At 51.6% G+C, this 26728-nt stretch overlaps 1 protein-coding gene across 2 annotated transcripts in view; it reads left to right on the forward strand.

Annotated features, from left to right (window-relative positions):
- The window catches only part of LMNA (lamin A/C), a 108654-nt gene that overhangs the window by 62805 nt on the left and 19121 nt on the right, over positions 1–26728 (forward strand). The window lies entirely within an intron of this gene.

The raw sequence follows: 26728 nt of genomic DNA on the forward strand, positions 1-26728 counted from the left end.
TCTTGTGGTTAAACATTGACCTGGGATTTGGAGACCCATGTGCAATTTCTCGCTCTGCTACAGACTCCTCCCCTGATGACCTTAGTCAAGTCACTTAATCTCTCCATGCCTCGGTTTCCCCATCTGGAAAATGATGATTCTGACCTTTGTAAAGTAGTTTGAGGCCTAGTGATAAAAAGCACTATAGCAGAGCTAGGGACGATTATTTGTCTTGTCTAGTTAGACTGTTTGAGGTGGGGAATGTCTCTTACCGTGTGTATGTACAGCACCTAGGACAATGGGGTCTTGATTTCTGTTGGCGCCTGTAGACATTGCTGTAATACAAACAGAAGTGTGCTTGGAACAGTGTTGTTGCTGCTAACGCCGTTCCAGCATTAGTGGGATAGCAAGATCCTTGCTATCTATGGTGAAAAGGACCGTTGCTTTTGTTTGAAAATCATAATCACCATAAACACACCCACATATCAACTGGGGCAAAGTCCTCAGGAGCACAAGAGGTAAAACAAACCCACCCGGAGATCAACACCGGCAGGTGTCAGGTTGGAGGTGTTGCACTTTGCCCCCGCTGTATTACCGGATTGTAGCGCTAACTGCCCACGGGAGGGTGACGGGGCTGATCCATGTCGAAATGCCGCACAAAGGGAAGATGGCGGGAGGTTTCTGGAGGGAACAATTTGAGCCTTGTCCCCTTCGAAGCTTTTGGATTTTTGGATTGAGACTGAATGGTCTGGAAGCACCTGCAGGGAGAGACGATTTCTGGGAGCGGAGGGCCCTTTGCTCTAGCTGGCAAGGTCAGAATGAGCTCCCATGGCTGGGAGTCGAAGTGAGATGAGATCAGACTAGAAGTAAGGTGCAAATGTCTTAGCATTGAGGGGTAATTAGCCAGAGGGGTGGGGCACTCTCTTTACAATGAGGCTGGATGTTTTTTTTTAAAAAAAACTACACAGTAGCTCAGCCAGATGTGAAGAACTTGATGTGGGAACCACTGGGGGGAAATTCTCTGGCCTGTTTGAAGCAGGCGGTCAGACTGGATGATCATGCGGGTCTCTTCTGACCTTAATGAATGGACATAAATACACCTTGTGGACATAAAAATCAGATCCAGAGCTTTTATTCGTCATGTCTCTTGTGGTAACAACCCCGAGGTCTCAATTCAAACCGGGGGTTCTGATGTGCTAGGTGCTGTACAGATACACAATAGAAGAGGCTCTCCGATACTGTAGTGATGAATGCAGTTTGAGAACCTGAATAGGACCATCCCTGGCCCAAAGATCGAAGGGGTCTTGCTTGGAACCGGCTCCCTTGCAATCACTGGCAGTTAAATCCAGATCCTCAGACTGGTTAGGGCGGCCCTTAGGGCTCTGGAGAGTGCAGATTTCTCATGGTCAGGCTGTCAGGTTGTTGGCTCAGCTCCCTGTATTGGGGACGGCCTGTCCCCTGTGAATTGCAAAAATCCCTTCTCTCTTTAACCATTTCATTACCAAGCAGAATCCCCTCCCCGCCCAATGGAGAACCCTGTCTGCACAACCATTTCCTTCCAATCACTTGTATCCAGCTCTTATGGCAGGTCCATGGGGGTTGCTGGCAAGGCCGGTGAAAGGCAGCTCTGGATCCTGCGGCTCTGGGGCTGTTTTGTGGCAAGTGCTAAAGAGATCTTGTGCAAGCAGGGCTCGCTGGTGCCTCCATCGTGAACCTTGTCTTAAGAACCCAGCCTTGCTTCTCAGCGCTGCTCTCCAGCACCCATCAGTTCTCATGGACCAACTCAGACAGCAGCTCCTCCGCCTGCTCATCAGGTGTCCCCCTGAGCTGCCAGGCAGGGTGGGTGCTACCCTGGACCAAAACACTCTCTGATGGGCCGATTAAGCCACTTCAAACCTGTTGTTAATTTTGGGATCTGAATGTCAGAGTTGCTGACTCTGATTTATTGTTTATCTTGTGATGTTTACTGGTTTTTCTTAAAGCCCCCAGCTTACGGGACTCATGTGATCTCAGTTTTTGTTCAAATAAGTTCGTTTTATTTCCTTAAAGTCAGTTTCTAGCTCGTGTGGTTGTAGAGAAAAGCTTGAAAATGTGACCTCTTACAGGCTCAGAAGCTGGGAGAAGATAAGAACCCAAATACATACAATTTTTTTTAAAAAACCTTGTGATTTTTAGGCCATTCCATGATTTTTGAGGCCTGCCTCATGGGTTTTTTGATCACTTAGGGTGGCAGAACAGGAAACTTGCATTGTAATCCCCGTCCCCCCCCCCAAACCTTCATGGTCAAGTTCCTGCATTTGCTATCAATCCCTTAAGATCATCATCAGAAAGCAGCAAACTCGACTCGGAGTCTGCTCGCAAGAGCCCGGCGCGTTTTGTTCCTTGGCTTCCTAGAGAGGAAGGAAAGCCCTGGGAATGAATAGCTACGGCTCTGATGCCAGGCTCCGCGACGGCAGCCGCAGATGAGCCTCGTGGAGCCCTTCGCTCATAAGGGGACGTGGGGCTGAGCCCACCCGTCCCGCCATCGTGCTGCTTTGCACGTGCTGTCTGCATTGATCTCAGTCGCTGCAAACCGACAGAGAAGGCGGAACCATCCTGTATTGGGCCAGCTGATGGTGCCGTAGGTACAAGACAGTAACAATCTCCCCCTCTTTCCCCCTCCCCCCCGCCTCCCGTATTATGTGTATTACAGTAGTGCCTGGAGACGTCAGTTGTGCCTGGGACTCCTCCATTGTACAAGCTTACAATCTAGACAAGACAAAGGCTGGTAGGGGAAACTGAGGCACGGAGAGGGGGCGAGTGACTTGCCCATGGTCCTACAGGGCTTGTCTACACAGCAGTAGCTATGCACAGGCTCGCCTACCCACGCTAGCTCGAATCCGTCCAGTGCGAGTAACAACAGCCGTGGAGACACTGCAGCGAACAGACTGGGTGCGTAGTCTGCTCGCAAGCTCTCAGGCCTGCACTGGCCTGTCTTCACTACCGCTGTTACCTGTGCTGGCAGGGCTTGCCCGTGCACGGCTATCGTCGTGTAGACAGACCCGCAGGGAGTCTGGGGCCGAGCGGGGAATTGACACTTGACTCCCAGCCCTGGCTCGTGTCCGCCGGACTGTGCAAAGTGCCGGGCGCCCAGGATCTTTGTCGTGCTCTGCTGCAGCCCCAGGAATGGGAATAGATGAGAGGAATTTAGCAAATTCTCCGCTCTTGGGTGGTAAAAGCAGTGGAGGGAGGGGGGGTGAGGACTCAAGGTCAGCTGCCTGGGAGCTGAAGCGATCCAGAGAGCGGTTGGTTCTGGAGAGGGACATAAAAACTGAATGGGAAGGTGGTGGTTGCTTTTCCCCCCGCCCCAACACACACGCTCTTCACGGAGCACGCTCCACTGCTGTTTCCTTCCTTAAATATTGCATGAGCCGACATGTGCGCGTCAGTGGAAACGTGATCTAGCCAGAACGCCGCTCCCAGGAGCGTCTCTCTGCCGTGCTCCAAGCTGCTTCGCCGATACCTCCGCTGCCGCACCTGGCCGCTTGCGTTGGAGGCCTTGGCTGCGCTGCGGTTTCGGCCACCCGTGTATCGTGCCGGTGCGACTGCCCCTAACACGCAGGGGATCGGACCTGGTGCAAATCGTACTGCCCCAGCGGGAAAGGGCCGCAGCAGCTGAAACCCCTGCATAGACGAAAGTCCGGGGCCTGGTGCTTCGGAGAACCTGGAAAGAGGCTGGCGGGTAACGCAGCCAGAATGTCGTGGCCAGCGGCGCACTCCTTGTCGGGCAGAGTGGGCAGGATTGCGGGTCTTAAGGGCATTGTGTTCCTAGCTAGGAAAGCAACCTGCTCTGTTGCACGTGGGTGTTAGGAGCCCGCGGTTAACCAGCAAAAAGTCTCATGTCATAGCAGCCAAGCATGCATGTGCCTCCCTCCCCCCCACCTTCTCCCAGTGCAGCCCAGCAAGAAGCCTGGCTTTGTTTGTCCGTTCTGGCAGGAGGTCGCTCTGAATTCCTGAGCCAGCACCCCACAGATCAGTGCTGCCAACCCCACCCTGCCCCGGGGGAATCCTCCCACGCTGGACATGTCGTTATAGTGAGGGCAGTTGGATTCCATGCTGCAGGGCGTGAGATGATTGCCCAGTGCGTCAGAATTTCCCCTTCTCCTTCCCCTCTCATCCCTAGAAATGGGCATGGCACAGGATGAGAAATTTTCACTTCTCATTTTGTTTGGGGGAAACAAAAGCTGGAGTTTGGGACTCCTGGATTCTGTTCCTCGCTCTGAGAGGGGAGGGGGCCTCTGCTGTCGTGGTTAGAGCAGGTGTCCTGGGAGTCACTGTGGTCTTGAGGAAGGCAAGGCCTAAACTTTAAGTGTCCGTCTAATTTTGGCTCTGGTCCCAGCTGTGCATTGGAACCCACAACTCTGAGTTCAGCACCTCTGAAAATCAGGCCCCAGCTGTCCCCACAATTAGAGGGATACTTCTGTAAATGGAGATGGGGGGGGGCCGACTTTGTGCCTCAGTTTCCCTGTCTGTAAAATGGGGGCGATGCTGCCCCTTCCCCCACCTTTATGGCACTCTGAGATCTGTGGGGTGGCAAAGGCTTGTAGATTACCAAGCTAACTTCCCTCTCTTGGACTTTTGTCGAGGGTAGGACTGCTCGTGATTGCTGGCCTTGGTCGCACGGAAGAACTTGCCTGGGGCCAGATTCAAGCCCTGGTGTAGCTATGGTGAAGTCGCTTCAGGAGCGGACTTCTGCCTACAGTGCTCGGAGCACAACAGTGGCTCTGCAAAGAGACGCATGGAAACGCAGAGGGCTGCAGCTGAAATGGGGAAGGGGGGGGGATGGTGGCAAAAAAAAGTTTTCCTGAGTAAGAGAAATCCATGATCTGCCATGTATCCTCCCGGGTTGGCAGACGTGTTGGAGAAGCTGATTACCCAGGAATAATGGGAGCTCGGCCTCTCTGCACCCTTTGGTGGTATTTTTCTCCTCATTAATCTCTGCCCTGTTCATGGAACAAGGTGCTATTTGTGGCCCCCACAGTCTCGAGGTTACTCTGCATCCTGATCGCTCGGAGGCCGCGGCAGGGCTGTTTGCTCTGTGCATGCATGTACAGCAGAGCGGAGCACTGCGGTAACAAACCGTATTGCTCCTCCTCGCGGCTAGCGCATGCCTGTTTCTGGATTCGCCATAAAAGGGCCTTAGGAATAAGTGCCAGCCAGGGCATGTTGCGAACATCTGCCGTTCTCTTTGGGTGCAGACGGTAGGGCCGGTTTGACTGCACCATAGTCAGATCAGTGACTGTGTATAGAAGGAAGGGGGGGCTAGTGGGGGGACACTGGGTTGAGACCTGGGACAGTGGGTTCAATTCCTGGCTCCGCAAGACTTCCTGTGTGACCAAATCTCCCCTGTACCTCCGTTCCCCGGGTGTGGAATGAAATAGTCCTTCCCTAACACGCGGGGGAAACGGGAAGATAAAATCCTCTCATAATAACAACACTTAGCTCTTTTCAGCCATAGCTCTCAAAGCACTTCAGTATCAATATCCCTCTTGTACAGATGGGGGAAACTGAGGCACAGGGTGGGGAAGTGACTTGCCAAAGGTCAGCTGGCACACCAGTGGCGAGGTCAGAATTAGAATCCAGGTCTCCTGAGTACAAAGCCCCATCCATTAGGCCACACTGCCTCCTTTGGTGTTTGGGCCTAGGTACCTATCTGTGATTTTGAGGGCCAAGTAGGTACCTAGACAAAATTGGATTCTTTCTCTCCTCTCTTTCTCGCTCCCCCTCTTTTTCCCTTTCTTCTCTGGCCTCTGGATTTACAGGCCCGTTTTCTCCAGCAGCAGCAGTTACTGTCGGCCTCACAATGCCACGTTTATAGACACAACAGCAGCTGAGAGCTTGCTTTTAAAGGGGAATGACTCATCCACAGGCATCCCGAACTGGGCAAACAAGCAGGCTCCTCCGTCTGCTGCCAGCACTGGCTTCTGTCGGGCCTTTCTTCTGCTGCTGCTTTTCTGTCTCATGCAAAACAAATGTTCTGGCCTTGTGGAAATGTAAATAATTCTCCTGCATTTATCTGCCTCTTTTCCTGCCAGCCAAAATATAAAACTCCTTTTGTTCCAGCACAGCCAGTTGTGACTCCTCTTTTAAACAGAATCTAGTTCTCTTTTTTCTTTTCCCAAGTGGATATTACCCACTGGAAGTTTGCATAGAAAGATATATGCAAAAGGTGGAGGGAGGGGGAAAGGTTGTCTTTTACCGCGGCTTGATGGTGGATAAAGAGGGCTTGAATGGGGACCCCTATATCTAGCCACCAGCCCCCTCCCATTTCCCAACATGATTGTCGCACCCCTCTGATGCCTGTGTGGTGAATCCCCGATTCAGAACTCCTCCCCCGGGTTAGAATTTCAGGTCTCGTCTACCCCATTCCTGGACGACACCCGGGAAACTGGAGACCCGAGGAGCTATGGTTATAGAACCAGTGTCCTGGATACTCGCGTGAGATGGATTGCGACGTGGGCGAACTATCTTTGGCTGCATTAGTTCTTCCCAGTCAATCATGAGTAGGTCGCAGAAAATATCCGGCACTGTGCTGGTGCTTCGTTGAGTCTATTTGTATTACAGACACCAACAGCAATCGGAGCACTGCACAGCCACGTAGTAAACGAGATCGGGGCACATTGTGCTGGGCTCTGCAGAGACACCAAGGGAGGGACAGTCCCTCCCCAAAGAGTGCCCAGTCTAAACAGACAAGCTGGATACCAGGGGGCCAGAAAGAAAGGATTGTTCTCCCCGTTTAGAGCTGGGAAAATGAAGGCACGGCAAGTTGATGTGACTTGACCGATGGCACTCAGAGTTTGTGGTAGTGCTGGGAATCGAACCCAGCTCTTCAGGGTCTCAGGTCAGCGTCGTAACCTCAGAACAGCCCGTTGATCTATCCGCTCTGTGCATAAAAACCCAAACAAAACAGACAGAGACACCAAGTGGCTGGGTCCAGGCACCCTTTAGCTGTTTTGATCCTACTCGGTATCATCTCTTGTGTGCCTTCATCGAGTCACTGTCTCTCTCTGGTCTTGTGCGTGTTCAAACTGTGTAACTCTTCCAAAAATGAGCATAAAACCTTGGCGGCCAGGCTGTCCTAATGCTGAAAGCTTCAGAGAAGATCTCGCTCCGGCTGTCTGGTCTGTGTGACGAGCTCCAGGAAATGTGGGGTATGTTTATGTAGATAGGTAGACCTAGCAAGTTAACCCCCAATAACTTCACACTCACTCTGTGTATATATCAGTGTGAGAGACTGCCGGGGGTTAGCTTGTGATGGATGCTTCAGCTGAGCGCATCTTTTGTCAAGTCTAATAAATCCATATCTATCAAAGACTTCACATCTGTTGCGCTGCATGTTGGAACTCCAGCAAGAGTGGGGATCGAACTTGGAGCCTCTGATCCAAAAGCACAGGCCAATACCATTTGGGCTAAAGGAGAATCCCCATTAACTGTATAGGGTGTATGAAGCACAGTTGGGCAATTCTGATTCCATCCAGGAGAAAGCAGCAAATGACACCAACTCTTAAAACCTGGTGCAAGATTTGTAAATTAGCTGTGAGGTTTGAGGTTTGCATCAGGCCTGCTTCTCAGCTACCCGGTTCCTGCGCTCAGGGCTAGGATAGACCAGAGAGGTGGCTTTAAGCCACCTTTACACTTCCCATATTCTGGGCCCTGCCTGGCACCCAGCCGTTGGTCTGGCTCCCTTTTTGCTTTGGGAGTGTGGAGTCAAGACTGAGACGCGCCAAAGGGTCAGGCTTCCCGTTTCAATGCTGCTGTCAGCTGTGCTGACTGTACTGGTCTCACCCTCTGGTCTGCGCCCAGCTGTTCGGCACATATGTATACAAGGCCTGGCGCTGAAAAGAGGAGCTAAACCAGTGTTTGGATGTTGGAAGCAAGTTTTGTTTACTGCTGGGCCCACACCGTACATCCTAAAGGGGATTGGACAAGACTTCTGCATTCCTACATTTAAAGGCTACACATCAGCCCTTGATATTTTCTGTCAAGTTCTGTCAGAATTGTCAGCCCTGACAATTTTTTCGTGCATATGTGAGGTTTGGTGTTTTTCTTTATGCCCCAGGTGCTGGAGTCATGTGATTATATAAGAATTTCAGCTTTTTTTTTTTTAAGGTAAATTTCCAGCCCTTCCTAGTTACCGGGAAAAGTTAGAAAACGTGACTGCTAAAGGTTCAAACACCAACAGGCAAATAAAAAGAATCTCAACCATATTGCTCTGTTTTAAGCCAATCTAGGGGGATCTTGGGTGTGACTCAGGATTTTTGAATCCTCGAGGTTCGCAATGCTGAGTTAGCAATCCCTCAGTCCACCAGGATGTACAGTTACCTTCTAGGGGCAGAATTGCTAGGACATCGCTATCCTTTTGGGGCTTGTGTTAGTCACAGAAGTTGCATCCGTTTAACTGAGGCCTTTTCTACATGGGGGAATTGACAGTATACACAAAGCAGAATAATTATCTGGAATAAAATCACTTTCATTCTGGAATAGCATCTGCACGGTGGAGTTAGTCCAGAATAGCTAAATTAACTATAATAATCCAGAATAGTTATGTTGGTCAGTTCCCATGTGTAGACAGGGTCTTAAATCTGGTTTTCTAGCTGATTTAGATAAACCTGTGCGGACCCCCGTGTGGACTTTTACTTCACTTTAAGAGCAGTTTATTTGGACTTATCTTAAACCTGTTCCTAATTGACTTAAACTAATCTGAAATAAGCCTACTTTAACCTGAAATAAAGGGGTTTGGCCCAAAAGGCTGTGTGGTTTAATTGATCAGTTTGAGGTAACACACTGGTGTAATTTTAAAATGATTCCACATGTAGACTACCCATAGACAAGGGTTTAGTCTGTTTTCAAAGTTGCACCAGCTGAAATGACGATGCGATTTGACTTAAACTAATTCAGTATAAACCGGTTAAATCAGATTAAATGTGTCCACACAGGGATTTGCAATGATGTTCCCTAACTTTTATCATCCATAGAACTCAGAGCACGCTACCAAGGAAGTCACTATTATTATCCCCATTTTACAGATGGGGAAACTGAGGCACAGGCAGGGCTGGGATTTACTCAAGGTCTCCAGCAGACCAGTGGCAGAGGTGGGAATAGAAGTCTTAAGTCAGTGCCTTCACCCTTAGTCCGTCTTTCCCCTACCTTAATCTTGCCAGGGTGGGGAAGGAAGCCAGGCAGCTGAGTGAGATTGTGAGGGGCTTGGCTGTGTTTGCTGTGGGTGTGTTGTGTGCTGGAAGCGATAGCAAGACTGAAGCTGAGCCAAGGAGCCGGTGGGGGCGAGGGGGTGTGATGGTGGCGCAGGAGCTGAGGGTTGACCTGTAAATAACAAATGTCTTGTTTTCAGCAACTCGTGGAAGCAGGAGAAACGCGGGGTGGGGAGAGGGGAGGGGAGTTTGAAGCGCCTGTCTGGTGACGTACAGATGTTCTTTCTAGCTCGTCCGGCTGTGATGGAATAGAGAAGCCCATTTACAAGGCAGGCGCCTGGCGGTGGTTCTGTGACTGCTTTCCCACACGTTAGGGGGGTGACGGGGCGTACAGCAGAGGGAGGGCTCCTTGACTGCCAGATTGCCTTGGGAAGACCATTGACCTGGATTAGCGTGCCAAGGAAGAGGCGTGTGAATGCTCCGTTTGTCTGATGGGGACAGTCCCAGGGAGGCTGGAGGGCGGGTTTACATACATGGGGCTGAATGCTGAGCTCTGTTGAATCACTGGGAATCTGGAGTAACTCTATATTTCACTGGGCATTGCAGTGTAACTGAGATCGGGGTAAATCAATGGAGTGACTCTGGATTTACAGCGGCAGAATAGAGATCAGAACCTACCTCTACATGCCCAGCTTTTTCCCTCTGTTGCTCCCAGGTGCCCTGTCACCTTCAGTAAAGTTGCTCGGGTTGCTTTGCAAAGGCTGCCTGAGCCTCACAGCCACCTGCGGGGTAGCATTACTGTCTTTGCACATGGGGAAACTGAGGCACGTCAAGGCGGAGTCACTGTCAGAGCTGTGAATAGAATCCAGGTGTCCTAAAGCGTGCCTTGCTATAACCACTAGGTTACACTGCTTCCCTGGCTGTGCACTTTTGCACGGCGTGGGTTGGATACATACGTGTAAATAAGCACATGAGTTCGGTGTCCCACATGTGCTCCTTTACATGTACGTTGCTGAACTGTGGTGCGTTTCCAGGGCTGGCTGTCCTGCGGACATTACAGGCCGCAGAGTCTGGTCAGTGTGTGACGGCCAGCTGGGAAGGTCAGGGGCTTCCACTTTGCCGGGAGAAGTAATGTTTTGTCCATTGGCATTTTAATGAAGGGCTGGGAATGCCGTCTAGTGCTGAGAGCCAGAGGGGCTGGGCATCAGATGACTAAGATTCTATTCCCAGCTCCGCCACAGACTCCCTGTGAGACTTTGGGCAAATCACTCCCTGCCCCGTGCCTCAGTTTCCCTGTCTGTAGAAAGGGGATATAATTACTTAGCTGGTCCTGGGGGTCGGGGGAGTTGATCCGATTATGAAGTGCTCCCAGATCCTCTGCGGCCAGGTGCTAAATGGGCATAAACTAATCATAGCATCTGGTTGAAGCCTATCTCAACATCTGCGCTAGCCTGTTCTTTCATGTACATCCTGGCGGCACACAACCATTTGCATACACCTGGCTCCGGAGGCTCACCACATCCTGGCTAAGCCAAATACAGCTGCTGAAGGGATTCCCCAGGCAAAGAGCCTTGGGGCAAGGGGAGAGGAAACTTTGTTACTCCAGGGCCAGGAGTCACTTGATACCTGTATGCTGGAGACCAGGACGGACCTCAGGTCTGCTCCCCTGTCCCCCTGAGCGTTGTGCAGGCATCCCCCCCCGACTGGCAGGGTTGTGTTCTGAGCCCACTTTGCACTGGGGTGAATGACTGGACCGGGCCGAGGAGATTGGTTAATGTACCAGCTGACCCGTAGCCTTGCAGCTGCCACGTGGGAAGCAGCGTTCCTGTCTCTTTCCCCCGAAACTGTCCCTGCATAGCTGGCTGGCTGCTCATGGGTAAAGTTCTGCTAAACGGTGACATTTCAGTCAGTCGAGGCCCACTCCCGGTGTTACCCAGCTAAGATCTCCTCCCCTTCAATATCGCCCTGCGCTTCTGCAGCAATTCCTAACCACATACAAATTCCCTCCACCCCCACCGTTGCTAGGGGCGCGTCAGCCCAAACAGCAGCAAACCCTGGTGACTCGGGGTTTCCATTTCTGGCCTCATGGACTCACAGGAAACAGCCAGGGTGACTCACCAGTATGGGCATGGCAGGCCGGGATGGGCCATAGATCCAGCCCCTGGGCTTTGAGGGTTTTTTTAATGTAAGGTTTGTTCTAAAATCCTGTTTCTTCTTCTTAAACAATTGAAAAAAAAACAAAGCTGCGTTGTGCTCAGAGATTTCGATCTGTTGCAGGAATGACTGACTCCAGTAATTAGTCGTTAGGTGAGATCTGCTGGGAAGGCAGGTGTGTTGGGGTGTGTATAGATGCCCTGTGTTGTGGTGGGAGGAAGGGTGGTTCAGTGGTTAGGGGATTCGTCTAGAATGTGGGAAACCCAGAATCAATTCCCTACTCTGCCACAGACTTCCTCTGTGACCTTGGGCAAATCACTTAGTCTCTCTCTGCCTCAGTTTCCCATCTGTGAAATAGGGATAACAGCCTCACAGGGGGGTTGTGAGGATAAATGTATTTTTTTTAAATGGTGAGGCTCTGAGAAGCTATGATGGCCAGATAAGTACCCAAGATTGTTGTTTTTCACACAAACAGCAGGATCATAAGAATTGCACTGGGGGGATTCTGTGTGTGTTGCAGTGATGAAATCTGAGCTGTAGCGTGCTAGGAGTGGTGCAGACACACAGCAAGAGACGGCCCCTGGAAGGTTCATTCCGTGCTGGCTTTGATTGCTGGTGAATTCCACTGATGAGCAGAACCAGCTGAAAAATGGAGGGGGACAGAGGGGGGGGGGGGGCAAAAAAAAAGAAATCTGGCACAAAAAGTTTTGAAAAGAGGGAAGCTGTTTTCGTTCGGTGGCTTTAGAAATGGACGCTCCTCCACCTACTCAAAACCTGTTACATTTTTTTTAACCAAAGATTCCCCCCTCAGCCACCTTCTTTTTCTCCTCCTACCCCTCATTTTGCCACTGAAAAGGGGAGAGGCAGGAATGCGCTAAGGGAAACGGGGGTGAGGGGGCACCCAGCTAAAAGCTTTTGCTTTCCGGTTTCATTTGAAGTCTTCCTTTTTTAAGAGAGAAACGCTTTGCTTGTGATGTCAGGAAATGGGGAACACCTCTCGTTTGGGGGGAGGAAGCCGTTATTTTAATGGAAAAATGTTTTGTTCACAACGTTTCCACCGGCTCTGCCAACGAGCCATTTCCATCCCGTGGCCAGTCAGGCAGCCCCGAGCGAATCCCCGTCCCGCCTTGATGAAAGACGTATGCCTGTAGAGGCCGCTTGGGTGTGGCCAGCAGGCGCCCGGCAGGGAGGCTGCTGTCAGCTTTGGGTGGCACCGCTGGTGGCCCCCAGGTCTGGTGTGTCTTGTTCTGGGAGGCGTGGTCTCGTAGCATCCTCGGATCAGAGTCGGTGCTGGGTTTGGTGCCCCGACAGGATGTTTGCACTGTACAGACTGCACAGATGTTTCGCTGGACACAATCCTTCTTGGAGACCGGTGTGTGTTTACCCAGGCCATTGGCAATGTGTCTTCAGAGCTGAATGGGAGGGATGAGTCAGAAGCCTAGAGAAGCAGTTTCTCTCCATTTCCCATTGCCACATTGTAACACTTCCCATTCCACCCTTTCCTGCTTTCCGCATTGTTTTCCCAGGCAGGACAAACATTTCGACAGGGACACTGCACCCTAGGGAGCCCGCCGAATCTCCCAACCTGCTTCTAGTTAGTATGACTTGAAATCGAAGAGTAATTGGGGGCAACAGGTGCTCTTGCAGGGGGCAGTGAGCTGAGAACGGGGGGCTGGGAGGAGGCAGGACTCCTGGGTTCTCTTCCCAGTTCTGGGAGGGAAGCATGCTCTAGAAAGTGAGTGCAGGTAGAGATTGGGAATCAGGACCCTGGGTTCTATTAACAGATCTGTGCACGTTATTGTCGCTCCTTTGTGCATGGGTTGCCCCATCTCTAAAAGTCTCCTAAGTTTCTCTGGTTTGAGACTCCACTGGAGTTGTAAGGATGTGGTGTGGGGGCGGGTGGTCTGCTAAGAAGTGATTTTTTCCCTCCCATTGGGTCTCTAGGGAGGCGGGACACAAACTTCACCGGGGTGTGTCTGTAGATAACCACAAGGCTCATAAAGGGAAACTCAGTGGCTGACTATCTTGGCACGAGTGTCCGTCACTTCTTCCACTCCAGGTTAATTCTGCTCGAGCAGGCGTTTTGCATGGCGCTGGGTGGATTTTAATTTAGAAAGCAGCGCGGGGAGGCAACGCCCATATTTCTACAGCTTAATCCCGGCGTGCTGGTTCAATGCCAACTTTGCAAACTGAAGGGGAAAAAAAAAAACCCCAAAATCCCACTCGCCCCAGCTCCAAGACCCGAAATAGCAAGGAGCTTCGTGACCAGGAAGTGAAGCTGATGGTGATTTATTTATAAGAGGCGCATTGGGGAGGTGTTGCTTCCTGAAATGAGTCTAGGGGGAAACCCGTGGCGGGCATGTCTTGCAGAAGTGAGTAGGCAGGGCACTCGCTGCCAGTGGCGTTCCCGAGCTCTCTCCTCTGCTGCAGCAAATGTCATGCTGCTACCGCTCTTCACCGCAGTGCCTTCCGCGTTCCCTCTCTGTCGCCGCTGCCAGCCAAGCCCTGCTGTGCACATTCTTGAGATTATTTCCACCCTGGCTTTGCCCTCCAGGCTGACGAGGGGCCTTGGTCGCAGGTAAAATCGGCCTCCGCCACGTTGTTCCAACCAAGGCAGAGTTTGTACGAATCCCACAATCAGAGCGACGTCGGGCTGGAAGGGGCCTCGAGACATCATCAGGTCCAGCCCCCCTGTGCCGAGGCAGGACCAAGTAACCCTCTAGACCATGCCTGGCAGGTGTTTGTCCACCTTGTTCTTAAACATCTCCAGTGACGGGGCTTCCACCACCTGCCTTGGAAGCCCGTGCCAGAGTTTAACTCCCCTTCGAGTTCGAAAATATCAAACCTAAATCTCCCTTGCCGCGGATTGAGCCCATCGCTTCTTGTCCTACCTTCAGGGCCCCTGGAGAACAATGGGTCACGATTCTCTTTGTAACAGCCTGTAACGTAGCGGAAGCCTGTTCTCAGGTCTCCCCTGAGTCGTCTTTGCTCAAGACTAGACATGCGCCTTTTTTTTTAACCTCCCCTCATAGGTCAGGTTTTCTAAACCATTTAACATTTCTGTTGCTCTCCTCTGGACTCTCCCCAGTGTGTCCACATCTTTCCTAAAGTGTGGTGCCCAGAAATGGGGGGACAACTCCGGCTGAGGCCTCACCAGTGTGGAGAAGAGCAGGACAGTTACCTCCCGGGTCTTACATATGATGCTCCTGTTAACAGAACCCAGAATGATACTAGCCTTTTCACAACTTCCTCACGTTGTTAACTCATACTCGGTTTGTGATCCACTGTAACCTGCAGCAACACTGCTGCCTGCCTAGCCAGTTATTCCCCCTTGTGCGGTTTTAATCTAATCTTTACGTGATCAGATACTTGACCGGGTCGTGGAGATATACCTCCATTCTTGCACCTATGGGGCATCTCTGAAGGTCAGGGTTGTGGCACAATGGCAGGGCAGGATGGGTGAGATGCTTGTCCGGCGCTGAACCTGCCCTGTGGATAAACAGATCTTTGTTCCCTACAAACCTTTAATCTGGCGTCTCTCGATCCATGAGGAGTGTAGCAGCTGCACAGTTAGACAAGTCACTTCCCCTCTCTCTGTGCCTCAGTTTCTCATCTATCAGAGGGGAATAATGATGTCTCCTTCATCTGGCTTGTCTGTTCTGATCGTAGGCAGCTTGGGGCAGAGACCGTCTCTCCTTATGTCTGTGCAGCACCTGGCACAATGGGGCCTTGATCTCCGTGATCAAGGCCAAGTATTTAGGCAAGATCTCTCTGACACGATGCAGTGACTTGCTAGCCCAAAGGGCTCCCTCTAAAGGGCTGTTCCCTTGTATGTCCCATTCCGTCCTGGAGCCTGCGCTGTCTGTTCTGAGCCTCAGACTCATTTCTCTCTCCCACCATCAGATTAGAAGTTTTTTCTCCTGTTTCTGAAGCAGCTGCCTTTATTTGCAGCAGTGTCTGCCTGGAAGCTTCCCCCCACCCCCCCCCCCCCTCCACCCTGTACTAAAGTAATGGAAACTTGGACCTGATCTAACTGTAAAGTTTGGATTTTCTCCCAGCTCAACCATGTTATGTTTTTTCTGTGTTTCAAAGCTAAAAATAATCACCCCGCCTGGAGGCCCCGTTTTTCCCTCTCTTTCATATTTTCTCTTGTGACTTTTGCTTCCTGAGGATTTGATGCATCAGTTGCATTTTTGTTGCTGATCCTGATAAATGCCTTTTTTATAAAATCTAAATTTAGATGCAATGGGGGCTTGCTCCTGGGAGACTCTGAACAAGTTCTGGAGTGCTGTGCACCCGCCACTCCCCACCGTCGGCACTCAGCCCCCTGCAGAATTGCTCCCTGGTCGGTAATGAAACGTGAACTGGAATCAGTTTGAAAGGAAGGATTGCATAATGATGAGGGCGCTAATCTAGCTTCAGTGTCCTGCTCCAGCACAGACTCCATGTGTGAACAAGGGCAAGTCACTTAGTCTCGCTGTGCCTCAGTTTCCCCACCTGTGAAATGGAGATAATAGCACTGACTTAGCTTGCAGGGGGCTGGTGGGGATAAAGTATATGAAAGATTGAGGTGATCAGATATTACGGTACTGGGGGCCAGAAAAGTACCTCAGATAGATCTAAACTCTATTGTCTGCCTGATTCTCAAAAACCATGAGCCAGGCTCTCAAAATCCTGAGGTTTGGTTTTTTTTTAATTGTTGTTTGGTTTTTGAGTGTTAGGCAGAGCTTCCTTTCACGTTTTCAAGTTTTCTCCATGGCCCTAAGGGCCAAACACTTACCTGGTTAAAAAGGAAAGCTCAGATTCTCCCCTGACTCCAGGAGCTGGCACTTGAAGAAAAGTATCAACTATCACAAGAGTTGGCAACACAGCAAAAACCTTTCCCAAAGCTGATACTAAAACAGTATCCTGACGTCCTAATCTGAAAGACAACCAGTCCAAGCAGCACCGGGCCCCCCTTGCACCGTTCTGTGGGTTTGGTTCTGTGGGTTTGGTTCAGCACCATCCCGAATCTAGGCTGGAACTGTTTGGATAGAGTGTAGCTCGTGACTGTAACACTTCAAAGCAAGCAGGAATTATCACGCAGTCTGACCTCCTGCAGAACACAGGCTAAAAAGCCCAGAGCCTCGCCCAGTGACCTGTGCATCAAGCCCCAAAATGTATAGTTGAACTAGAGCATATGTTGTAGGGCCTGGATTTTCAGTAGCTCCTGTGTCATTTAGGGGCACAAGTTCCCTTGCAAGCCAGTGGGATTAAGGCTCTCAGTTTATTTAAGTGCTTTTGAAAACCACCCCTGTGACAGCTTCAGAAATTCCAAGTGATGGAGAATCCACTTGGGTCCCTCTTCCACTGGTTCGTTCCCCTTGCTGTTAGTTTTTAACTATCTTCGCTCAGTTGATTTTACAATGGAAAATGAGCCCTGCGGCAGTTGGTTTAGTCCTGAAGGTGGGTGCTGGTGGGGAGATCTGGTAGGGAGAAATGAGAAAAGCTCTTGAACATTCGTATCCTGGTGCACAAGGGCAGCTAAGAGACATTTCTATTTTTTTTTTCCAGTGGAGGTGTGAGTAGCCCAGCTCCCGTCAGACTGAGCTACTGATTTTAGCTTGGCACAGGCTGGAGGACAAAGGGGATATACAGGGAAACGAAAGGCCAACACACACAGGGATAAATGGCGCCAGATTCTTCCTTTTTCTTTAGCGATATAGAGCCTTTGGGCCGATCTACCAGACAAAGCTGCTAAAGCGAGTGCTAAGATTCCCTGGAGAGAGAAAATCGCTAGAGGGCCACATTCTGGCTTCGGATGCACATGCTGAAATTAGAGGGAGCTGAGCAAATGTGGTCAAGGTCGGTCAGAAGTTTGGATCCATGTGTCAATTTGCCAGTAGGCTGCTTCCTTTAGAGAGAGCTCCAATGTGACTGGACTTTGAAACGGCCGCTTGCATGGTATGGGCCAGTCCAGTGGTTATGGGGAAATGTTGAGATCTGACTGATCCAAGCCTGGTACATCCCACAAGAGCTCATACAGCTCCTGTCACCAGCTCACACTCACCATTCACAGCAGCCCCGCTGCATTTGCAGGAATTCCCCTCCCGAGCTTGCACCCTTGTCTGTTTCAAACGGCCCAGAGAGCCGCTATAACATCCTGGCGCTTATCTTTGGTCTTCACCAGGCTGCTCTAGTGGTACGTAGATCCACATCACCCAGTGCCTAACAAAGGGACTCGTCGAAGGCTAAAAGCTAACCCAAGACTCTCGCAAACACACTTCTGCAACCCATCTTCTGCCTGTCTGTGCCGGCATATACTGGAGAGGGAAGACTCCCTGTGATAATTGCTAAATCATTTGCATGGAGATGACAGCTCTTTCCAAATTAGGATTGGCCTTGTTTGATCACACCCTGGGCAAACTGGATCCAAACAGCTCTCTAATGGTTGCATTGCACAGAAAAACCCCTAGCACCTGTGTCTGACACCTGCTCCAAATCAACCAAACACAAACGCGATGGGCAGGGACTCGTGGGACCTGGTCAGCTGGTGATGGGGAGGCTGCAGCCCATGCTGGAAACAGCAACAGCAGGGGAGGGTAGGAACCTGATTACACACCTCGCTTCCAGAGGATTCCCCCTCCGGCTTGTGGAACCTGATCAGATCTTTGGGCCCAATTCTCCATTGCTGGCTCCTGGTTCTCCATTGCCCTGCACTGTGTGCCATCACTTACACCAGTACCAAGTGGGTATAAAATACCAACTCAGAGTGGTAGTGGCACTGGTGTAAATGAGGGTGCAAGGTCCAGGCCAATGGAGAATCAGGTGCTTTGTGGCAGCTAGTCGGTGCTTTAAGCCTTTAATTAGTCTCGTGTTAAATCAACAATAACTAGATGTTCTTGAGATATGAGATTTTCATGCAGGCAGATCTGCAGCAGCAGCACATTAGCATGCAGCTCCGCTGAAGCTGTGACGTCTGTCCAGCCCCACCAGCCGGCCAAAACAGCCCCGACTGTCTTGAAACGTGGCTATTTTTTCCATGCATCTTTCACCAGATGTGTGGGGTGGTTGGTTTTTTTTTTGTTTTTTTTTTGAAAGCGTATCCTCCAGCCAGTTCTCTGTGCTAAGCTTAAGAGGCGATGACTCTCAGCCCCCAGGTATTTGCTGTTGGCCTCGTCTTTTCTCCCCTCACCCCAGTTCCCACTCCTAAAGCACTGAGCTGTTGCTGTGAGCATTTGAATTGAAAAGGCACTTTCCCTGCAAATTCTTATCCCCCTGTTGATTAAAAAAGACCCCAAACTAATACAGTCTCACCAGCCTCACGGCTTCAAAAATCCTGGGATTGGCTTAGAAATCATGAGATTTTAAAAAAATAATTGGGGGTTTTATCCGCTTTTGGTTTTGAAGCTTTTTAAGGAGTCACTTTTTCCCAGCTTTTCTCTGCAACTACAAGGGCCAGAAACTTGAAAGCTGAAATTCTCACATAGCTCAAAAACCACCCGGAGCTCAAGACTCATGATAAAATCAGCATGGCTGGCAACACTGCTCTGCTTTTCAGTTCAACCCACAGCTACTTCATAACTCATGCATCGGAATAAGTCAGATGATCATATAATACCTAGTGCTTTCCAACAGTAGATCTTAAAATGCTTCAGTCTTTCATATATTTATTCTCACAGCAGCCTTGTGAGGGAGGGCAGTGTTGTCACCCGCATTTACAGATGGAGAAACTAAGGCACAGAGAAGCTAAATGACTCGGCCAAGGTCACAAGGGGAATTCCAAATCCCAGGGTCGTGCTGTAACCACTGGACCATGCTTCCTCAGGAATATCTTAGGAAGGGTGTGTGTGTGTGTGTGTGTGTGTGTGTTTTTCTCTCTGAAACTCTTTGCAGTAGTAGTTCTGGTGGAACATACAAGAAGGCAGCAGGATTGTGCCAGCTCCCTTGAGATGAATAGCAGTGGTGTTAGGATCAGCCGGTTTTTAGATGGCGTGGGAGGAAAATGACTCGCGCTCAGACTTTTTGATTTCTGTTTAATAAAAGAGCCCAGCATTATACACATATTTTCCCCCTGGCCGAGGACGCCTCAGTTTCTAGTGAGTGAATCCAGAATCTGTCGTTCTACCGTGCAGGAGAAACTGCAGCGCTATAATCTTGGCACTTCCGTGTCATTACTCCCGTGTTGCAGTTGCTGGTGTGTTGAGAAGGCGCAGACCAAAGGAGAAATTGGATCCATTGAACAGGCAGAGAATTGCTAAGTGCTTTAATATTGATTTGCTTCTGAACAGAAAAACACGAAACAGCCATGAACGTTGTTTGGCTTTTGTGTATGTGTATGCTTTAAATTAGATTCTGGGGCGGAAGGGTGGCCTAGTGGTTAGAGTGTCTTGGGTGTCCTGGGTTTAATTCCCTTCTCTGCCACAGACTCCCCATGTGACCTTGGGTTAATCCCTTAGCCTCTCTGTGGCTCAGTTCCCATCTGTAAAATGGGGATAAGAGCCCAGCCTCACCAGGAGGGGGGTGGTGAGGATGACTACACCAAAGATTGTGGGGCACTCAGACAGTTGGGGACCACATACAACCTGGTGACTCCGGTTTCTTTTGGCCGGATGCATCTGGCTAGATCCTTTGTTTTTTCCTCCGAATGGTGAATTGTGGGAGAAGACACATTGCCAGGCAGACTAGCGTCTTTGGCCTTCCTGTAGTGGCCTCTGAATCCAATTGCCAGAGCCTCAGCTCCCACTGACACCCATGGAATTTGAGGGTGTTCGGAGTCTCTGCAGGACTGGACGCAAAGGGCTTGATTCTCAGTCACACTAAACCTGCTTTGCTTTATGCTGCTATGTCCATTTAAAGAGATTGGTGCCACGGAGAAATCACATGCGCAGGGGCCTCCCCAGCTGGTGTGGGGCTGGGGTCAGGGTGGGATGTGCCAGGGGCAGGGAGTAGGAGAGAGGCAAGGCCAGGACCTGGTCATAGCATCTACTTTACGGCTCTCCTCTGCTTCCCGGGGGCCATGGGAAGAAGAGTGTAAGTAAGAGCAGCCTCTGGGCTGCTCTGACCTACTGTAAGGACTGGGCAGGTCGTCAGCTGCCCCAGAAGATACCTGCAGTACCAGGGATTTGTGGCGTATTGTTGATCTGGAGCATAAAGGCTGCTCTTGCCAAATGCAGCTGGGTGTGTTTTGCACTCTGCTCTCAGAACTGGACGCGTCTGTTCAGCTGCTAACCACCGCCCTCAAAGATGCTCTGGGTTTGGTGCCGTAGCTTCCCCGGTGATGTTAACAGCAGGCGTCCGCCTCTCTCACGGAGTTTAGTGCAAAGAGGATCGGCCTCCCAGTTCCTCCTTGCTTCGCGAGCAGCTAATTCATCACCAAAGCTTTTAAGGAAGTTGGCGTGAATTCTTTTCCTTGGTGGAAAAGCACACAACACAGAGAGAAATCCTTCCCCTTCCGCCCCAGCTGTCTGCTGGCCAGTCTGCTGGTGGCTAGTCTGCTCTTGTGGTTCCTCACGGGAACGGAAACTGAGGCTGATTGCACATGTACAGTTGCTATGTGGGGCACATGTGACTGACCCTTAGATCCTACTGAATCTTCCAAGGATATTTAGACTAAACGAGTTAAGGTTCCCCAAAGCCGGACCAGCAAATTTGGTTGCCCCATTCCCAGTAAATCAAATGGGAATGGCCCCTCCGGATCCCCTACGGCAGCTTTGTAATGGTCCACCTTCCAACCTTGCCCGCGCTCGTTGGGGAATCGCTGCCAAAAAGTTCCCACTGCTGCCAGCGCCCGTTCAGCTCCCCCGTAGTTCAAAATGTTGGGAGAGGAAGGACTGCCCAGGGGGCAAAGCACTGGGCCAGCACTCAGGAGACCTCAGTTCAATTTCCCCTCTGCCACAGGCTCCCCTTGTGACCTTGGGCAAGTCACTTGTTCGCTCTGGGGCTCGGGTTCCCCATCTGCAACATGGGGTGAATGATACTCCTCACAGACTCTTAAGTCAGAAGGGACCATTATGATCATCTAGTCTGACCTCCTGCACAACACAGGTCCCGGAACCGCACCCATCCACTCCCGTAATAGACCCCTAACCCGTGCGTTGCCTCTTCACTTTCCAAGGGTGTAAAATTACTGGCCCCGTTTCAGAGGGGTAAACTGCAGCAGAGAGAGTGTAGGATTTACACAAGGTCCCCCAGCAAGTCAGCAGCAAAGCCAGAACTGACCAGTCTTTGCTCTCACCACTAGTCTACACTCCTTCCCATGCTGGAGGGGTCAGACTGACTGCGCCAGCCCAGGCTTAGCTGAGCCTGTCTCATTCGGACCCCGATCTCTAGAAACGAGTGGCCGGGCACTGTGCCCTCTTCCCAGGCCGTTTCTGCATCTGGAAGTGTTAGGCAGCTGTCTTTTCTCTGCTCGCCACATGGGCTTTTTCTTCTGGTAACAGCCCAGTTAGTGGAGCAGGAGTTCTGTGGAAAACCCCTTTGCCCAGAAAGGAAACCAGACCCAGCCTTCAGAGGCTGAAAAGGGGAGTGAAGAGGAAGGAAGGAAACCACGGCTGTGCTGCCTGCTTATCGCTGATCCTCGTTTCTTTACTGCTCGCTCGTATCTGCCATCGGCCGCCGGGGGTCTGGCCCAGCATTGCTCAGAGCAGGCCGAGCAGCTGTTCCTGGCATTACAGTAGCCCCGAGAGGCCCCAGCAGAGATCAGGACACCGCTGCGCTCCGTGCTGTCTGTACATCTAGCGACGCAGTCCCTGCCCCAGAGAGCATACAGTCTAGGCAAAACAAAGGAGGGATTATTCTCTCCCTTTTACAGATGGGGGAACCGAGGCACGAAGAGACTAGCTGTGCACCCAGAGCTTGTGGCAGAGTCAGGGATCGAACCTGCGTCTCTGCCCAGTGTTTTACCCAGACGGCCATCCTTCCCGGCTGTTTGTCAGAGCTGATGGAGGAGGAGAAGGCGGAAGCTGAAAGGAGGAAGCAGCCGGGGGCAGCACCACTATCAGAAATGTAATATCGCTGAAGCCCAGCTGCAGGAAAAGGCCCCGTTCGTGGCTTCCCTTGGCATGCCCTGTGTATGCCGCTCTGAGCCGCAGCCGCTCTGTTCCCTGCTCTGACGGCTGCGTGTCTGTCCGTATTCAGTACTCTCCTGCCGGCTCAGTGGATGATGGGAGTTCATCGCACAGGCCGAATGTGTCTCTGCTTATTGTGCCTGCTGCCCTTCCTTGGGTGTCTGATTGCTGCGACCCTGATCACAGGGAAAGTCCAGAGCTGCTCTGGTGGTCAGAACCTGGCCCGGTGGCAACAGGATAGGAGCTTTCACTGGCATCACCTTGCTCCCAGACTAATCAAAGCTGAGCGGCGTCTCTCGCAGAACAACAATTCATGATATTTCTTTGTGGGAGCCCCAGCCAGGGACTGGGACCCCTTGGTGCTCGGGGCTGTACAGACGCAGACTAAGGCGGTCTATTTCTCCTGCTGCTCTCATTTTTCACATTGGCTGGCGTGATTCTTGAGTGCCCTGCGCCTCACGTGGCCATCTACGCCAGTATGGAATGGGTGTGAATCGCTGCCCAGTCTGATTCGGTAACATTTGCAAAGTCCACCCGAGGCGCCGGGCGCCAGGGATGCTGTGGCTGCAGCTCTTTGTCCTGGGCAGTTCTCAGTTACGCGGTTTGCCCCCAGCTGTGGGAATTACTTTCTGCATTGGAAAGACAGGGCGCAGCTTCACGTAGGCAGCTGGGACCGGCCAAGTCCCACATCTCCGAGCCAGTGGGTAGCCTTGGAGAGAACTGCTCCTTGGCACTTGGGGCCAGGTTCTCATTCGCACTGAGGCGCCGTTACACTGCTAGAGCAATGCCAAGGGGGCCTTCCTGCGAAGGAGACTCCAGCCCCAGGCACCCGGCTGCAGCCTCTCACAAAGGGCCCGATTCTGGGAGATGCCGCGTGCCATTCATTCCCTTTGGGAGTTGCAGGAGCTCGGTGCCTGTCAGGGTGGCATCCCGAGTGCCCTGCCTGTCTGAGGTTGTTTGTAGTACCGCTGTGGCGCTAGGCGCTGTACAGACAACTCATGTCTGTCTTGTTCCTCCCAGTTCTCTCTCCCTCTCTTCCCCGCAGCCCAGCAGGGACTGACTTACCTGCTTGTTTGTAAGCCACAGGCAGCCCCGTGCTAGGTGGCTGGAGACAGGGAGTCCCAGCAGCTGGGCTCCCCCTTCTCCCACATGGGAGGGCTCCGCTCTAGGAGCTGAACAGTCACGATCACGGCGATGCCACGGCAGGGCCCGTGCGCTGCACGTGGCTGGGTTTTAACGGGTACTGAGCCTGGTCTTGCAATGAGGCAGATCCAGACCAGGGTTTGGGGTCTGTAGAGCCATCCGTGCTCTCTGCTTTCTCTAAAACTTTCCTAGCCTCTGCCTGTGCTGCTGTGTGCAGTGACCCCTGCTGTTCCTGGAGCCTTGGATGGCAGGAATCCTTTCTCCCCAGCAGCAACCCTCTGGGAGGCAGTGCTGAGTAGTGGTTAGAGGAAAAAGGGGCTTGTCTATATAGGGAGATCTGACTATTAAAATCCAAGGCTGGCTCTGCCACTGTTTACTCCATTGCCTCGGGCAAGTCATTTCCCCGTCTATAAATACTGCTGACAGTATCCCAACTTCCCTGGGGGAGAGAAGAAGGGTGGGATTTTCCAATTCAGTGGGCTGTGGGGTCCTGAAATCCCAGACCGTATGCGCTGACCTTTGACTAGCACATGGAGAGCTGCATTCAGCAAATCTCTGGATGGGTTGGAGGATTGAAGCCAGGACCCTCTGCACTAAAACCATGAACGTCTGCTGCTCCAACCTAGTGAAGTCCAGTAGGTTAGAAGCTGCAGCTGACTCTGAAATCCCTTTTATCTAGGAGGAGACAATGATGCGTGCTCCATACAGGCACCGCATGGTGGCTGCTGCCGTTGTATCACTTGGGGAGGCTGTATTGCTGGCCCCGCTCTTCAGAGTTGCAGGTCTCCTGGCTTGGGGAGGAAAGAGTTAAGGAAACACACAAGGGAAGAAATAACCAGAGCGAGAATTTAAATGGTGGCCAATAATCAAAGGCCGTGGGGATTAAGTGGCTGCCAGACCCATCATGCAGGCTGTAAGGAAGAGATTGTAGCCGGGCGGGGATAATTCAGCATTAAAGGGCGTTTGTAATAAGCCAGAGAAGCTCTAAAAATGCTTTCATTTGGCATTTTCCTTCTCTGAGTCACTGGCAGGAACAGAGCGTAGGGTTCTCCTGGCAGTGACGTGGGAGCCCTGGGGCTGGGTAGGGCCGGGAGTGTTTTGGGTAGATTGGGGCGGTTTGGATCTTCTCAATGAGCATCTGGAGCCGGGTGTCCGTCCAGGCCTGCCTCTTGCTGGAAGTTGTCTGCGGTGTGGTTGTAGCCATCTTGGTCCCAGAGAGACAAGGTGGGCGAGGACAGGTAATATCTCGTTGCCTTCCTCCACCTGCTCACATGGCCTGAGCCACGTCTGCAAGAGACCAGAAAAAGAGCTTTGCGGCGCTCGAAAGCTTATACCTTCCACCCACCGAAGTCAGTGCAATAAAAGATATTCCCTCACCTGCCTTTTCTGTCGAAAGGGCAGGTACCCCAGCCACAAGGGACGTCCATTCAGGGTTTTACCAAATAATCCACAGGCCGGATCCTCACATGCTGTAAACTGGGGGTGGCTCTGATTTACCCCAGCTTAGGATCTGGCCCCCCTGTGATTTTTAAAACCCTAAACAACGGCTTCAGTTGAACTGCAAGTCTGAGCCTCTCATGTTCATCGAGCTCCTGGTGTATTGAGGAACCTGGAGCTGGCTGGCACCGGAAAACGTCCGATTCGCTCTGTGGCCCGTCCGTGCTTCAGCCAGGGCCCATATCTCGTTAATTAGGTCGCTGCCATGTTCGGTTACAGGCTAAGGTCCTGTTGATGGTTGAGGCGTGGGGTGATGGGGTGGTAGCTGTTTAAGGCCACCTCCTGTAATCTTCATGCAGAACCAGCTGGCTGGGATTCCAGCGGGAGCTTTGCTCGTGTGATGACTGCAGGGCCGGGCCCTCTGAGTCCGATGCTGCTAAGTGCTGTGCGCCCCGTCGGGCACTAAGGAGGTGCTGGAGAGCTGGCTGCACCCCCCACGGCCCCTGCCCGAGAGGGCAGCATTGGGGCCTGTGTCTCAGAGCTAGGCAGCAGCCTCAGTCCGTGCTCTCCCTGCCTGGCTAGGAAGGGCCCTGTGTACCTGCCTGATGCCCTCGTGGCAGTTGGCAAGCCCCCAGAGTCGCCCTGGCTCCTCCAAAGCCGCCGAGGGAGCAGGCCCAGATTCCCGCCCCATCCGTTTCTGCATTCGTGGGGCTGCAATCCAGGTACCCAAGACGGTCTGGCTGCTCCGGGCGTCGGCAGAGCATGCAGCAGGGCAGTCAGAATGGCCGACTCACTGAGCGCAAAGCGGGTCAGCTCTCAGCACAGGGCATTATTTTTACTCATGATCTAATGAGCCGGGAGTTTGCTCCTCTCCTCTCCTGTCCTCCCCCCACCCTCTCCGCCTTTTCTGCTGCCTGCGGAATGTAGCCACTGTGTGCAGTCGGGAGTCAGCTTGGCAGCTTCACAAAACTCTGCCCTGCACTCGAGAGTCAGTTGCTGCAGCAGTGCAGGGTGGTTTAACAGGACGCAGCGTGGTCTAGTAGTTAGAGCAGAGGGTCTGGGACTCCTGGCTTCTATTCCTGACTCCGTGATGGTTTTTTGCTGGGTGACCTTGGGCAACTCCCCTCTCCTGCTCACTTTCCCCATCTGTAAAATGCAGATGACTGTAACATAGATGGCTCTCTCTTTAAAGGTCACCTGCGTGTGGGTGCTCAGATTTGGGCTCCAGCACAGAGATGCCCGTTCCATGCAGCTGTGTGCCAGTCGGAGGCAACATTTGGATCCCCAGGTTTATGAGAGCTGAGTCCAGATTGTTTGTTTGGAACAGAGCTGAAATTGATGATGCTTGTTGAAATTAACAAACTTGCCTAGATCCTTCCTCTTTCCAGCCCATCTTTTCCTTGGGTGTTGATACCCATAGCAAATGTTTCCAGCACAGTTTTGGGGAATAGGATTAATCAGCAACCTGATAATGCAGAAGGACTGGAGCATCAAATCTTTCTTTTTATAGGTCCTACCAAAATAGTAGCAGATAGTGTTTGATTGGTTTTGGTTCAGCAACCTCCTTAGAACCTGAATGATGATCAGCACGAACTGCATCAAATATTGAAAGTAACCTAGATGCCGTCTCCTTACGGCGTAGGTAGTAGGTAGGCTACTGACATCTGTCCAAAGCAAAGAGCAAAAATTCTGAGTGTAATGGATTTTGTGCTTGGGTAGGCTCTGGGTGACCTTTTTTTGCGGGGGGGGGGAGGGTGGAGAGAGGGGGGAAGGTTTGGA

The sequence above is a fragment of the Emydura macquarii genome, unplaced genomic scaffold, assembly GCF_026122565.2.
Source record: "Emydura macquarii macquarii isolate MOO-44397 ecotype Brisbane River unplaced genomic scaffold, CSIRO-AGI_Emac_v2 contig_2924, whole genome shotgun sequence".
In the NCBI taxonomy this organism is placed as follows: domain Eukaryota; kingdom Metazoa; phylum Chordata; order Testudines; family Chelidae; genus Emydura; species Emydura macquarii.